The sequence below is a fragment of the Myxine glutinosa genome, chromosome 14, assembly GCF_964187855.1.
Source record: "Myxine glutinosa chromosome 14, kmMyxGlut1.1, whole genome shotgun sequence".
NCBI classification, from domain to species: domain Eukaryota; kingdom Metazoa; phylum Chordata; class Myxini; order Myxiniformes; family Myxinidae; genus Myxine; species Myxine glutinosa.
Window position 1 is genome coordinate 25,976,941 of NC_136274.1, and position 15,641 is coordinate 25,992,581.

Consider the following 15,641-nt stretch of genomic DNA (forward strand, 5'->3'; position numbering starts at 1 on the left):
AGATCTAATTTTCCCATCCAATAGTTTGCCTTGCCGAGTGTCATATTATAGCACTTTAATAAAACTTAGAAAAATGTCTCTCATCTCAATAAATTCCCTTTTTCTTCCCAAATACTCATCTGTAAATTACATATTCAATTACAGTTTCTCCCAATTTGTTCGGTCTAAATGGCCGCAAAAGTGGCTGCCAGCATGCAGTACCGTTTTTTATCTACCAAGCAAGTGCTCGTCCACACAAGACCTCTACCAAAATGTTGTTTGTAAAAACAAATCTGGGATTTCTGATTACATGGATGCACTCTCAGGACATTTTCAGGCTGCTGTTAACAATCCACTATGATAAAACAATTCCTTTACCCACAATCAAATGATTAGTACAAATTGAGGATATTATCCCTATCACATTCATTTATAGATTCATTATGTTGGATCTAATTTTTTTTTTTTTCCCCAATAATTTTCCACTGCTGTAAGGAAGAACAATAGCTCTCATAAGTCTTAGTAATATCGTACTTAATTTACCCAGCATCGAATAATTTATTTACTATCCATTCTCATCTGTTAACCAGTGACTTTGTTTGAACTCCAAAACTTAAAACTCACAATAGTTCAATTCAGCAAGATTTTCTTTACTATTTTCCCATATCATCTACGTCAAATACACATACATACAACACAATTTATATGCTGATAAAATTCAAGTTCATATATATCAAAAATCCATGAACAGAGTATTCTGATAAATCCATGTAAGATCTCTTACAAATTTAGCTAATTTTGTACTCCCACATTTTTTTTTTAATGAAGCTCATGTCCATAAATAGCTTTTATTCTCATATAAATTCTATCAAAAATGGAATCCCAAGATTACTCACAATTTCTTTACTATTAATTAATGGCTGCTTATAACTCAGCACATCAAATCTTTATATTCCATCTGCCTTGACAAAAGAGATAATCTTCATAATCAAATTATGTTTTTATTTTATTTTACGGATTCTCTGGATATTTAATCCCATCCACATGAAACTATCTATTTCAAGACAGGCACACTGTCGGTTTCAACAATCTTTTGAGATTGACACAAAAAAAAAAAAAAAACACAAACATTGACACACAAACAACACACACACACACACAATTGACACACACACACACACACACACACACACACACACACATTTACACGCAAACTCATGCATTATGTATATTTGTTTGCGTTGGAACCATTATTTGCAGATCAAGATGGGTGTCAATTTCATTTAAATTTCATATTCAATTCAATTTCATTTCAATTTCATAAAATTTGTCCCTTAATTTTAGAAACGCAGATACACAAGCAGACAAAAAAAAAAATTATTCTCAGAAAACCCCTATAATGTCTACATTGAAATCACCCTTCTGTTTCCTACAATAACATCCTAATTTGAAAACACACCCGTTTACATGTCAGTCGACCACTGACCTATCAATCATGCAAAACAATTTGTCCGAAATTCCCACCTGATCATCGTGTGACTCTTGTCACTTGGTTCCCAAAAAAAATTTGCAAAGCAATTGTTCCAAACTCTGTAAATTCAAAAATTGTTTTGCCCAAAATACTCCCCAAAGCCACATTTATAATTTTTTTTTTTTTTTTTTTTTTTTTTTTTTTTTTTTTTTTTTTTTTTTTTTTTTTTTTTTTTTTTTTTTTTTTTTTTTTTTTTTTTTTTTTTTTTTTTTTTTGTATACAATATCGAGGCTCGTGAAAGAGCGAACATTAATCACACAGAAAGACAAACCGACACATAAAACATATAACATAGGGAGCGGTAGACAAGATGGGGAGAGAGGGGGAAGGACACAAACACAACATTTGAGAGCAGGGACCGAGAGACATGGAGACATCGAGAGATCTGAGAGAGGGCGAGAGCTTTGGGGGGGGGGGCGTGGGAAGGGGGCAGTGGGAGAGGTATAAAACATATGGACACTGCCAGGACTTCCAGGAAAGAAGTTGGAATTTCAAACAAGGTGGATCTGGGGTGAATTAGCGGGGGTAGAAAAGATCAAGGTTTTGGATGGGGGAAGATAAGAGATGGTGGTGAACAGCTGTTTTAAAGACCTGGAGGGAGGAGTGGGATTGAAGGGAGTGAGGGAGTTTGTTCCAGAGGCGGGAGAAAAGAGGAATGAAAGAGTGAAGGTGAGCGGAGAGCCGAGATTTCGGCAGTTTAACCATCAGAGGGTTGCTGGCAGATCTTGTGCGACCTGTAGGAATATTTGGGGGACAGAGCACAGAGAGAGCTGGGGGTGCAAGGCCGGAGAGGAGTCGGTAGAAGACAGAAAGACCACCTACCTGCCAGCGGTGAGTGAGTGAAAGGCCCTCAGAGATAGCTTCATCGCGGGAGATTCGGGAGATAATTAGCAAATATGAGGCTTCCAGAATGAACTCCAATCCTGGATCTTTTAATTCTATGTTCCAAAACGTGTCCAATTTCGGCATTTGATCAATTAATTATTATTTTGCTAATAAGCAAAAAATAAATCATTTTTGGTCCGAAAACCTTTCAGACACAAGAAGCATCGACAGTTACTCATGTTAGTCTAGTGATCTAATCTGTTGAGGCCAATCGTCATTTGGGATCTGCAGCAATGAAGGCCTAATCGTTGTCTGAGGTACCAGTAAGCACTGGTACCCTTGATCTTGGTTTTTCCCTATGAACTAGTCTCCTATTTGAATATGGACAACGTCGTCTCCAGTGTCCCATATTTCCACAATTAAAACACCTGGTCTTGTCATTGCCTGTTCTTTCAGGGCTACCTATCCTATTACTTCCTAGTTTTCAGTTCTTGTCCTAATCTATCCAATCGACTTCGCTCAAATGTACCATCTCTTGGAAACTCCTTGGCATGTCCCTTTGTCCACAAATACCAATTCTCAATCTCCCTAATGGCCTCTACCCCATAATGGTTGTACATATAAGATGTACAAGTACCTTTTCGTGGAATATCTGGTTCAACTTTTCTACCCTGACAGGCCCTATTTCCCATTTTCGCCGATAAGAATGTATTAGGCAAACCGCTGTGTGGTGCGTCTTCTGCGGTTGGTATGACAGTCGTTCTTCACTGGTGATTCCAGGAAGAGTCTCTCCAACTTTCAATTGATGATGGCAGCTGAGTCCAGGAACACCTCCTTTTTGTACCACCGTTTCACCAACCGATCCCCCAAACTGATCGGACAGGTAAATGACCACCGATAGGTGGGGAACCACGTATCGGTCCCTTGTCACCAAAGCCAAAACACTTTTGCGGAGGCCAGGTAATTGTGTTCCCTGTCAAAAAGGCACGCCAGATATTAAGCACAAATATAAAATATATATTCGGACTTTTCCTTCACTTTTGTCAACTTACCACCTTGCTCATTTTTGAAGGTATCTTCACATTAACATAAATATTCTGATTCCACATTGATTTCACAATGTGGATTTTATCACATTTTTAATCAAACTATCTTCGAATGAACTCAAAATCAAATCAAAATCCTCTAAAAAAAAAAATTCCCTAAAAAATCAAAGTTATTTTCCCAATATTCTGATATCGACTCTAATCAATTTTCCTATCAAGTCTTACAAAGGAGCCTGGAAGAGAATGGAAAATCAAAAGCTCTATCAAGAGAACAATAGTGTGTTGTTCCAAACCCACCACAACAAAAAAACATCAGCCAAAAAAAAATCCTAATAAAATTCAATAGAACACCATTTAGCTCAATGCAGCCAAATTCCTCATTTCACAAGTAGGAAACACAATGCCGTTTCTTGGGGGCCCTCCAAGGAGCGAAAATATGCTTCCCACTCATCCTATTACCTCCATCAAAAAAGAGGATATTACATTTAAATCCGTTTGTTTGTCTGTCTGCACAGAACAATTTTGATTTTCTCTGCATTCGTTGATACGAATTACAGGAAAATTCCATCACAGGTGAACCTCACCTGTACAATTTTGTAAAATCATAATCATGTCATTGATGACATGGTATAGGCACCATAATTGTTTTAACACAACAATCTTAAAATCACTGAGAAAAAAATCCTGGCGAAGATCCACAATCCCTGATTGCTGTGTCAATGGCAATATTACCTACATAACATATCAATATTGATTTATAATAAAACAATAAAATTAAGATATAATATCTCATGGCAAGGGGCAATGCCACCTCATGCCATGCCCGATGGTTCAGGGAAAACAATAACATTTACCTGCAGGACATATGTCCACCCAGGCAAAACCTACCCCAGTCAGTTCAACAAAACCCCAAAAAAACCTTTTTAACGCTGATCTGGACCACACCCTACCACAAAACACCCACCAGCCTTTTTGGTGGGGTGGAGAAAAAGGGATGATGAAAGGGATAAATTGCATCCAACACCAATCCATGTTGAACAAGGGAGGAATTCATGGTTAACATGCATTACATAGATTCATTCGTGAGACAAAATTAATCAGACAGATGTGAGACAGTTCATTGGGAAAAAAAATGTCTCAAATTTTTCAGATGTCATGTTTCACTATGGCTGCATAATGAAAGCCACACTTTCACTAGTGGCTTCAGAATTGTCAACCTGTTGACTTTCCGATGGAAACAGTGCAAACAGCGCAAACAGGTAATACAGGTAGATTGGGAAGAGAAAGGTATGGTAGGGGAGGAGGGAAAAGTGAGGCAAAGAAATGGGGCGGAGGAGTGGTGGGATGGATGGAGGAGGGAGGAGGGATGGGAGGAGTGGGGGGAGTAACGCTGGGGGCGGGGGGGGCGGGGAAAAAAGAGAGATGAGGCATGGGGATTTGATAGGAAAGAGAAGTGATTTATGGGCGCAGTCAGACAAGGCATAGAAAAATAACAACAAAACTCTGGAAATTATTTGCACCATCGAAAGCATTCTTGACACATACATCCTATCTATAAACCCCATTGATGATTGACGTGAGGTATGAGAGATGGAGGGTGGGGGGGGGGGGGGGTGGGGTGGATGAGATGAGATGAGGGTGGATGAGGGGTGGGGGAGGCAGGAAGGCTGGGACAAGGGAAAAAGGAAAGATAGAAAGATAGGGAGAGAGAGGGATAGAGGAAGAGAGATGAAGAGGAACAGAAGTTACCGATCCCGTATGTAATATGTCAACAAGAAACATGAATATCGAATATTGTTTGCTGTTAATTATCGATTTATATATTTATTGCTCAAAACGGTGCTTGCCAAGAGAAAAAAACGTTATATTAATTGTAATTAATCCCTGTATATTTTGTCATTTTAATTAATCGGTGAAGAGATGGGAAACAAATATATTTTGCTAAAAAAATGTAGACGGCTCAGTACGCCGTCATAGTGGGGCTGCTTAACTGATGAATTGTGCCTTTTCCCTTAAAAGCATGAAACTTGGCACATGGCTAGAATACCCGAAAAGAAAGATTTTTAGTCCAGGGGGCATCCCCAATTTCACCCCATATGGCGGCCATCTTGAAATCCAAGATGGCCGTCATACAAGACCTGTTTTGATGAATATCTCCATAATTAGAACAGATATCAAAATGGTTGAAGTGCCTATACCTACATTTTTAGGGTCTAGGAATCCAATGGCAACATAAAATATTCAATAGTATATGGCAGCCATCTTGAAATCCAAGATGGCCGCCATAACAGACCTGTTTTGATGAATATCTCCATAATTAGAACAGCTATCTAAATGGTTGCAGTGCCTACACCTACATTTTTAGGGTCTAGGAATCCAATGGTAACATAAAATATTAATTTTGCATAGTATCATGCATACTGGGAATGCATATAAATACTCTTAACAGGTTGGCATTCTTCAGTGATTAAAAGTGTCTATGACATCGCAGACTGTAACTGTGCCATCTTGTGGTTTTCTAGTCTTTGCTGCATTCTCCATCACATGCGCAGAGAGAAGTACAGGGAAGTGCAGCTTTCTTACACCGGCAACGACCAGTACATCCTTTTTTGCACCCACACTTAACAAGTTCATTGCAGATCTTTGCAGCCTCTGGAAGTGTTGTCCATATTGGTTTGAACTGGCCAGCAGACGTTTTTTGCCAACCCCATTCAGTGGGGCTTGGTAGATCAGGCTTAGCATGCAATGCTTGTCCCCAGCATAGTGCGCCTTGGTATACTGCCCGCTTTACGTGCTGCACAAGGGCATCATGTGTTGGTGGAATTGATTCCACAGGTCTGCCCTTCTTTGCAAACAGTTTCTTTCGTACAATGTTAATGTCAGTAGCAGTACTTGTGCGATCATACAACAGAATAACAAATCTCTCAATGACGTTCATGCAGGTTTCAGTTATCTCTGTGCTCTGGTGGCAAATTTCTGCTAGTACCTCTGTGAGCTCAGGGAATGATTCCCACACATTCCATGCAGTTACCTTTCCACGCCCATTAAACGCTGAAGAAGTGTCACACCCTGTTAGTGCATGAAACATGGGTAGGGCTTTAGATTTCTCAGGGCCAAGAGCTGTGGCTATATCATGTGCAGAGATAAATCGCATGTTCTTGCCTGGCCCAAATTGAAACCATATCATTGAAGGAGCTGGGGCTCCCACGTCGATCGGAAGAATGGACGCGACAAAAAGCTGGAATTCATCCGAGTTGCTTTGATCAAACCAAACACTCAGGCACTCTGAAAAGCCCGTTTATCGGGCAGCAATATATATACATATTATCCCGGAGCGTTTGCCCCGGAAAGGCGAGAGGGGGCGTGGCCCAGCGTCCTGGCTGCGGCCTGGCAAGTTGAGGGCGAGCCTGCCCGGGCATGCCCGGGCATGCCCGGGCGTCCCGACCGAGGCCTGGCAAGTTGAGCGCGGGCCTGCCCGGCGTCCTGGACGAGCCCGGCATGGTGATCGCTCCGCGTCCTTGATAGGTGCAAGGCGATTGTGAAAACCCAGCGGTAGCCGCTACACACGTCCCCCCAGAATTGACTTGCACCAGCAGGGTCAATTTGAGGGGGGTCCTGATGACCCGGCCGAAGCGACCCCTGGTGGGTCGTGGGAGGGGCTCCGGTGTGGTGGTGGGCGGTCGAGTGGGGGGCACCGTGGACGGGGGGCGGCCTCGCCGCGGCGGAAGGGCCACCCGTGGTGGGTGGTCGACGTCCACGTGCGCCGGCTTGAGGCGGTCCACTGCAATCCGGTCCGACCTGCCGCCGATGTCGATGACGAACGACTTGTCGTCCCGTCGCAGCACCCGGAAGGGCCCGTCGTACGGCGGCCGGAGTGGCCCCCGATGTGCGTCGTGACGCACAAAAACATACTCTGCTGTGCGAAGTGCTGGGGGGGACGTAGGACTGGGGGGTCACCGTGGTGGGATGTTGGCACGGGGGCAAACCGTCGGGCGGCCTCCTGGAGGTCTGAGCGCTGGTGAGCTGCGGACCAGGGACTGGTAGCGTCGGGCACGAATTCGCCCGGGACGCGTAGCGCCTGGCCATAGACAAGCTCGGCGGTGGATGCCTGGAGGTCCTCCTTGGGGGCCGTGCGGAGGCCCAAAAGGACCCACGGCAGCCGGTCGGCCCAACCACCGTCTTGAAGGCCGGTCATGAGCGCGGCCTTCATGGAGCGGTGGAATCGCTCGCACAACCCGTTTGCTTGGGGGTGGTAGGCCGTAGTACGGTGGAGCTTGACCCCCAGGTTGCGGGCGACCATGCCCCACAGCTCGGAGGTGAACTGTGGTCCGCGGTCTGACGAGATGTCCGCCGGTGCGCCGAAGCGGGCGACCCAGGTGGCGATGAAAGCCTGCGCCACGTCGGCGGTGGTGGTGGAGACGAGGGGAACAGCCTCCGGCCACCTGGTGGTCCTGTCCACCATGGTGAGCAGGTGTGTGAACCCCCGTGACGGGGGGAGGGGGCCCACCAGATCCACGTTGACGTGGTCGAAACGTCGTTCAGGCACGGTGAAAGGTGCCAGCGGGGCCTGGGTGTGTCGGTGGACCTTGGCCCGTTGGCAGGCCGTGCAGGTGCTGGTCCAATCGCGGACGTCCTGACGAAGGCCGTGCCAGACGAATCGCGCCGACACCAGCTTCTGGGAAGCTTTCCGGCCCAGGTGGGAAAGGCCGTGGAGGGAGGCGAAGATGCGGCGTTGCCAGGTGATGGGCACGATGGGGCGAGGCTGGCCTTGGGAGACGTCGCAGAGCAGGACAGTGTCCGCGAAGGGGATGTCGGCCAGGCGGAGGCCCGTGTCCGCCGCCTGGAGGGCTTGCACCATGGTGTCGGTGGTTTGGTCCGCCGCCATAAGCGCAAAGTCCACGCCCAGGTGGACCGCGTTCGCGCTGGCCCGGGAAAGACAGTCGGCCACGGCGTTGTTTTTGCCGGCGACGTGCCGGATGTCCGTGGTAATCTCCGACACGGCGGAGAGGTGGCGCTGTTGGCGGGCCGACCACGGCTCCATGACCTTGGCCATGGCGTAAACCAACGGCTTGTGGTCGACGAACGCCGTGAAAGGTCGGCCCTCCAGGAGGTGGCGGAAATGGCGGACGGCCAGGTGTAGACCGAGGAGCTCCCGGTCAAACGTGCTGTATTTGAGCTCGTTCGGCCGGAGCTGCCGGCTGAAAAAAGCGAGTGGCTGCCAAACCCCGTTCACCCATTGCTCATGTACGGCGCCCACCGCGTAGTCGGAGGCATCCGTGGTGAGGGCGATGGGAGCGTTGAGCACCGGGTGAGCGAGCAGTGTTGCGTCGGCGAGGGCCCGCTTTGAGCTTTGTAAGGCCGCATCCATTGCTGCGGACCAGCCGATGTCGTGCTTGGCCGGCTTGCCCCGGAGGGCTTCGTAGAGGGGCCGCATGAGTTGAGCAGCGCGGGGCATGAAGCGGTGATAAAAATTCACCATTCCCAGGAATTCCTGCAGGGCCTTTATGGTGCGGGGACGCGGGAACGTGGTGATGGCCTCGACCTTGGTTGGCAGCGGCACGGCCCCGTTCTTGGTGATGTGGTGGCCCAAAAAATCAACGGCCGTCGTGCCGAAGTGGCATTTGGCCGGGTTGACGATGAGGCCGTGCTCGCTGAGGCGCCCGAACAGTGTTCGGAGGTGGAGGAGGTGCTCGGCCCGGGACGTGCTGGCGACGAGGATGTCGTCCAGGTAAACGAAAAGGAACGGCAGGTCACGCAGCACGCCGTCCATCAAGCGCTGGAACGCCTGAGCCGCGTTCTTGAGACTAAACGGCATCCGCAAGAATTCGAATAAGCCGAACGGCGTGATGACTGCCATTTTAGGGACGTCGGCCGCCCTAACAGGTACCTGGTGATATCCCCGTATGAGATCAATTTTCGAAAAAATGACCCGTCCCGCCAGACGGGCGGAGAAGTCTTGGATATGCGGGATCGGGTACCTGTCGGGGGTGGTAGCATCATTGAGACGGCGGTAGTCGCCACACGGGCGCCATCCACCCCCCGGCTTTGGCACGATGTGCAGTGGCGAGGCCCACGCGCTATCGGAGCGCCGCACGATGCCGAGGTGCTCCAACGCGTCGAATTCGGCCTTCGCCACGGCGAGCTTGGCTGGGTCGAGGCGGCGGGCCCTGGCGTAGACCGGCGGGCCTGTGGTTGGTATGTGGTGCTCGATCCCATGCCGTACTGCGACGGCCGAAAACGTCGGCCGCGTGAGGGCCGGGAACTCCGTGAGCAGGCGAGCAAACTCGTTCGCCGCCGGGACGGCGCATGCCAGCTCAGTCGGCGCGGAGCTGCTCAATGTGCATACCAGGGAGCTGAAGGGTTCGGCGTTGATTAAACGACGCCGTTGGACGTCCACCAGCAGTCCGTGTGCGCAGAGGAAGTCGGCGCCTAGCAGAGCCATGGGCACGTTTGCGGTTACAAACGTCCAAGCAAAGCGTTGGCCGCCGAAGCAGAGGATGACGTTGCGCGGGCCGAAGGTGCGGATGGTCGATCCGTTGGCCGCAACCAAGGAGGGGCCGCAAACCGCGGATTGCTTGTCCTGGTCAGAGGCGGGTATGACGCTCAGTTGGGCGCCGGTGTCACACAGGAAGCGCCGTCCGGACGCTTTATCCGTGATGAACAGTAAGTTGCCCGTGTGGCCGGCGCTCATGGCTGGTAATGAACGCCGGCCCGGCCGTTTCCCGGCCTGCCGAAGGTGCACGGGGGTCGGCATGTCCGGGCCTTCTGTCCGAACCTGGCATGATAGTAACACCACGCTTGGTCAGGTGGAGGCCCCGGTCGTCGTGCTGGAGGTGGTCGGCTCGGTGTAGCGGCCGCCAATTGCGTCGGCAGTTCGGTCGTCGACCGTGCCGGGTGCTCGGGTGCCATGGGTGTTGCGTCGGACGGCGGTGGGTCCCATGTCGCCGCTGCGATGCGCTGTCCTGCGGCGGAGATCTTGTCGGCTTCTCTGGCAAGGGCCCGGGGATCTGTGATCGTCGTGCTTGCCAGGGCGAGGCGTACCGGGTTAGGCAGCTGACGGAGGAACAGCTCCCGGAACAGGAATGCCGGAGAGTGCTCGCCGAGCAGTGAAAGCATGTAGTCCATTCGCTCGGAAGGGCGCGTGTCGCCGAGCTTGGGCAGGTCGAGCAGGCGCCGTGCGCGTTCCGCCGATGGGAGGGCGAAAGCGTCGAGGAGAAGCTTCTTAATCGCGCCGTATTTGTCAGCGGCTGGCGGGCTCTCGAGGAGGCTCAGGGCGCGGGCCGCGGTGGCCGAACCGAGCACTGCTACCACATGGTGGAAGCGGGTGTCGTCGGCCGTGATGCCTCGCAGGGCGAACAGGGAATCCGCCTGTGCGAACCAAACCGCTGCGTGAGCCTCCCAGAAGGTAGGCAGTTTAAGGGCGACTGCCGTGTCCATGTCGGTAGGTCACCAATGAAGGAGCTGGGGCTCCCACGTCGATCGGAAGAATGGACGCGACAAAAAGCTGGAATTCATCCGAGTTGCTTTAATCAAACCAAACACTCAGGCACTCTGAAAAGCCCGTTTATCGGGCAGCAATATATATACATATTATCCCGGAGCGTTTGCCCCGGAAAGGCGAGAGGGGGCGTGGCCCAGCGTCCTGGCTGCGGCCTGGCAAGTTGAGGGCGAGCCTGCCCGGCGTCCTGGACGAGCCCGGCATGGTGATCGCTCCGCGTCCTTGATAGGTGCAAGGCGATTGTGAAAACCCAGCGGTAGCCGCTACATCATCACTGAAAGCTTCTGGGATGCTGTAACTGCAAGCACGACAACATCTGTGTCCACAGTTTGTATGAGGACCTTACTATGCCCTCTCTGTGTTGCATCAGCAGCATGTAGGAACATCCGACCATCTGCCTCTTCCTGAGTGCACGGGGAGAGTGATTCTAGATCAATGCGTGGTGGAGCAGTAAGAACCTCTTGGATTTCAAGATGGCTGCCATATACTATTGAATATTTTATGTTGCCATTGGATTCCTAGACCCTAAAAATGTAGGTATAGGCACTTCAACTATTTTGATATCTGTTCTAATTATGGAGATATTCATCAAAATAGGTCTTGTATGACGGCCATCTTGGATTTCAAGATGGCCGCCATATGGGGTGAAATTGGGGATGCCCCCTGGACTAAAAATCTTTCTTTTCGGGTATTCTAGCCATGTGCCAAGTTTCATGCTTTTAAGGGAAAAGGCACAATCGATCCGAATTTTTTAGCTAAGCCGCCCAGCTATCATGGACACTACACACTGAATCTTTTCAAATATGTCTCTAAATGCCACGCGTGTCATGCACGTTGGACAGGCAAAACTCGAGCGTGCGTCGCACGCACTCGGGTGAAGTATGTACGTGCGCTATGCACGTGCACAAATATCCCGTCTCGTGGTAACTACCACGCACGTGTACGTGCGAACGCACTTTGCATTCCTGTATGAGCGTATAGGGAGTGACGTCACGATAGCGCGCCCCCATGAACACGAATGCACAATAACCCGTCCAGCACGATGGCCATTGGTGTGCAAAATTACATTTACCGACGCAAAACAAGTCTTTCAAAATCGCGATTAATATCGTTGTTGACTCATGTAGACTGTGGGCCCAGAGACCAATATCGTTTTAGTTTTTTGATTTAATGACCTACCTCTGGGGTGGGGGCAAACATGATGCTAAATGAAAGCCTAGAGTACCACGAGCAACATACCTTTTTTCACAAGCGTAAATGTTGCACATAAACGAGAACCGCTGGCCCAAAATGTCATCATAGATCAAGTATACGTTATTTAAAAAAAACACATTTAGAGTTCAAATAACAACACAAAGTGTATGTAATTGAGTTGAAAATAGTATTAACATAAATATGTATCGATTCTGATTTTAAAAATAGAAAAAAACGAGTGACACAAAGGTTTGCATGAAATTTTATTTCCTAAATTGCAGTGATCTAATATTGATGTCACTTTATACAAGTATGCCATCTTTCAAGATGAGAAACGCTTTTGGACCATGAGCACAAAATAATTCTTCACAGCAGTGAGGAAATTTTTCACTATGTGAATCAATTGCATGTTCCTGGTGTCGTGGAAGTGTTGTGAGACTCAAGACTCCAATGATGTCACAGGTTTACAAAAGATCACAACTTTATTAACTAGTTGTTCACTTCATTCAAATACTAATAACTACCGTTAACTCAATGGACCAGATAACTCTATCCGCATAGTCCCTCTTTCTCAGCCGATATTCCTCCGCAACGCCGTACTCGTTCATTCCATCGGGCAGGGCTTCTGATGGCAAGTCTCCTTGACTCAAAGTCTCTTCTGTTTATATGGGCAAACGTCAGTTAATCCTCTGTGCGCTGAAATCGTAATCCCTTCTCCGCAGCAATGTTACTCAGTCATCCTGCTCGCCTTCCTGGCACCAACTCGCTCCTCCCTGCTGGGAATTTGCTTCATCCTCTTTGCATCCCGATGAAAGACAATAGTACGGGCTTGGGAATGTGTGTTAGCCCGGGGTCGTGCTAAAGCTACACAACAGGACTCCCAGCTTCGACAGGGTGAGATGCATTCCTGACATTCTTACGACCACCTGCTCGTACCTTGGTTCGTTACCAGTTCCAACCAATGAGTTACACTGAGTTACACTTCCACACTGGTATTAAATTTCCGAGCCTAAAATGGACCACACACTAAACTCATTCATTTTCTGTGTCAGGGTCCTCTACTTCCCCATCCCTGCCATCATCAGAATCATTATCCTCACTATCATCGTCTAAGTCATTGTGTCCAGTGATATTGCAACAGTTATTTCTCGCACACTTGCACAGATCTGTACATGGAACATTGTTTTGAAGACAGGTACAAGTATCAGCATCACCGCATTTACTTTTCTTGCAGTTACCGGTGCAGTAAGCTAACTCCATAACACCGTCTGGAGCAGGAGGAAGGTTCATCCAGTTGATGACTAGCTCACCGCTTTCCATCTTCCACCCATGCCCATCAGGAACGGGTATCTCTGCATTTGGTTGTCGGCTCCTCTTGTAAATACCTGAAAATATTGAAAAGGTGAAAAAAAAATTCAGCCTCAGTTGTTGCCTTCCAATGTTATGTTATGCTGCAATGAAGGTATTGAACAGTGACATTAAATTGTGCAGTCTGCCTCATAATGAGATCTGCTTCATTCCTTTTTCAGCCTTGTGTACATAGTAAAATGCATTATGATCGTGGAATATAAGATATCTCTGAATTAAACACATATTCATATTTTGGTTTTTTTCACAATATTTGATCGTTGATTTGATGTTTAAAAAACACAAACAAAAGGATATGAGCAAGGCAATTATTTCCTTACTGACTCCCAAAATATAGTATTATTTTTGCACCTGATTAACTTTACACATAATTATGACAGGTTTACATGTTGCACACAAGTCTTACAAATTATATCTTACAATGAAACTGTAAACGTTATGGAAGGCACATACCTGCTTGGTAGTTGGCCCGTTTGATGTGTTCCCTCAGAGCATCTTGGTTGGGAGGCACTGTGATTTCAGATTTCCTTGCCAGTCGGAACATGTTGTACCTGGCCTCATTGACGGTTGTGACGCTGTGTTTTCCATACAATTTGCAAACAAATACATCCAGTTCTTTTTTTTTTTTTTTTCTTTTTTTGTTATACTCAATCGAGGCTCGTGAAAGAGCTAACATTTATTTCACAAACAAATCCACCAGACAAATAAAATATACAAAAAGAGGGAGCGGAAGACAAGATGGGGAGAGAAGCGGAAGCACACAACCACAACATTTGAGAGCAGGGAGAAGTGTGGGAGGGAGAGGGCTTGGGGGCAGGAGGCGTGGGAAGGGGAGGGGGGGGGGGGGGAGAGGTATAAAACACAAGGGGACCGAAATTAGCGGGGGTAGAAAAGATCAAGGTTTTGGATGGGGGAGGATAAGAGATGGTGGTGAACAGCTGTTTTAAAGACCTGGAGGGTGGAGTGGGATTGAAGAGAGTGAGGGAGTTTGTTCCAGAGGCGGGAGAAAAGAGGAATGAAGGAGTGAAGGTGAGCAAAAAGTCTTGATTTTGGCAATTTAACCATAAGAGGGTTGCAGGCAGATCTTGTGCGACCTGTAGGAATATTTGGGGGACAGAGCCCAGAGAGGGCTGGGGGGGCAAGGCCAGAGAGGAGTCGGTAGAAGACGGAAAGATCACCAACCTGCCTGCGGTGAGTGAGTGAAAGGCCCTTGGAGTTAGCTTCATCGCAGGAGATTCCAATGATTCTGAACGCTTTGGTTTCAACAGCGTGAAGACGGGCTAGGTGTGAGGCAGGAGCACCAGACCAGAGGGGAGAGCAGTATTCCATAGAGCTGCGGATGAAAGCCTTGTATGTGGCGAGGAGCTCAGGTGTGCCAAGGAAGGATCTCGCACGATGGAGGATGATGGCAGATGACCTTGAGCCCAGTCGGCGTCTGGCTTTGGAGGTCAGCTTGGAAATGTGGTTTTCCCAGGAAAGATCATGGCAGATAGTGAGACTCAAAATGAGTGCCAGTGTTATATGCCAGTCCAGTCAGTCGGACATGCCAGTCGGAACATGTTATACCTGGCCTCGTTGACGGTTGTGACGCTGTGTTGTCCATACAATTTGCAAACAAATACCTCCTCCAGTGCTGCTACTAATTCTAGCTGTATGTCAAAATGCTCGCCTAGATCCTTCAAAGCATTGCACAGCTCCCTCTCCTTAAGATGAAGATTGAAGGCTTTCTTCTTTCCCTTGCCGTAAAATGAGCTTACGCTGTCACACCCAGTGAAGCAATGTAGGCCTATTAATGCCTGGCTGACATCATCTCCGATACTATCACGAACAGACTGCAGATCAATGGTTCTCGAATTCACTCCTCTCCCCGTATGGAAATACATATGTGTAGGAACTATGGATTGAAGAGCTATACCAATAATGAAGACGTCAGTATCAGGACTGACAATGATGACGTCGGCATAGGTACGGGCTGCACATGCTGCATGCAAATACATCCTCGTATCGGCTTCTTCCTGTGTGGAGCAGAGATGTGGCTCCTCTACTTTTAGCACCTGATCAATCACCTCCTTTCCTGGCGAGAAAGAATGGCACATCCTTCCATGTGCCAAGAAAACCTTCACTCCCCTCAATTCTGATGTGGGAACTTTAGTCCATGTCTCGTCCAAATACTCCACTCGCAATATTCCTTATTCTCTCC

The 15,641-nt window shown here is 48.2% G+C and overlaps 1 long non-coding RNA gene across 1 annotated transcript; it reads right to left on the bottom strand.

The window, feature by feature from the left end:
- Positions 1–12,323: 12,323 nt before the first annotated feature.
- LOC144888748 (uncharacterized) lies at positions 12,324–14,210 on the bottom strand. Its single transcript, XR_013621300.1, has 2 exons — positions 13,895–14,210; positions 12,324–13,458 (listed from the first exon to the last, which is right to left on the bottom strand). It is a non-coding gene; the product is annotated as an uncharacterized LOC144888748 (long non-coding RNA).
- Positions 14,211–15,641: the final 1,431 nt, after the last annotated feature.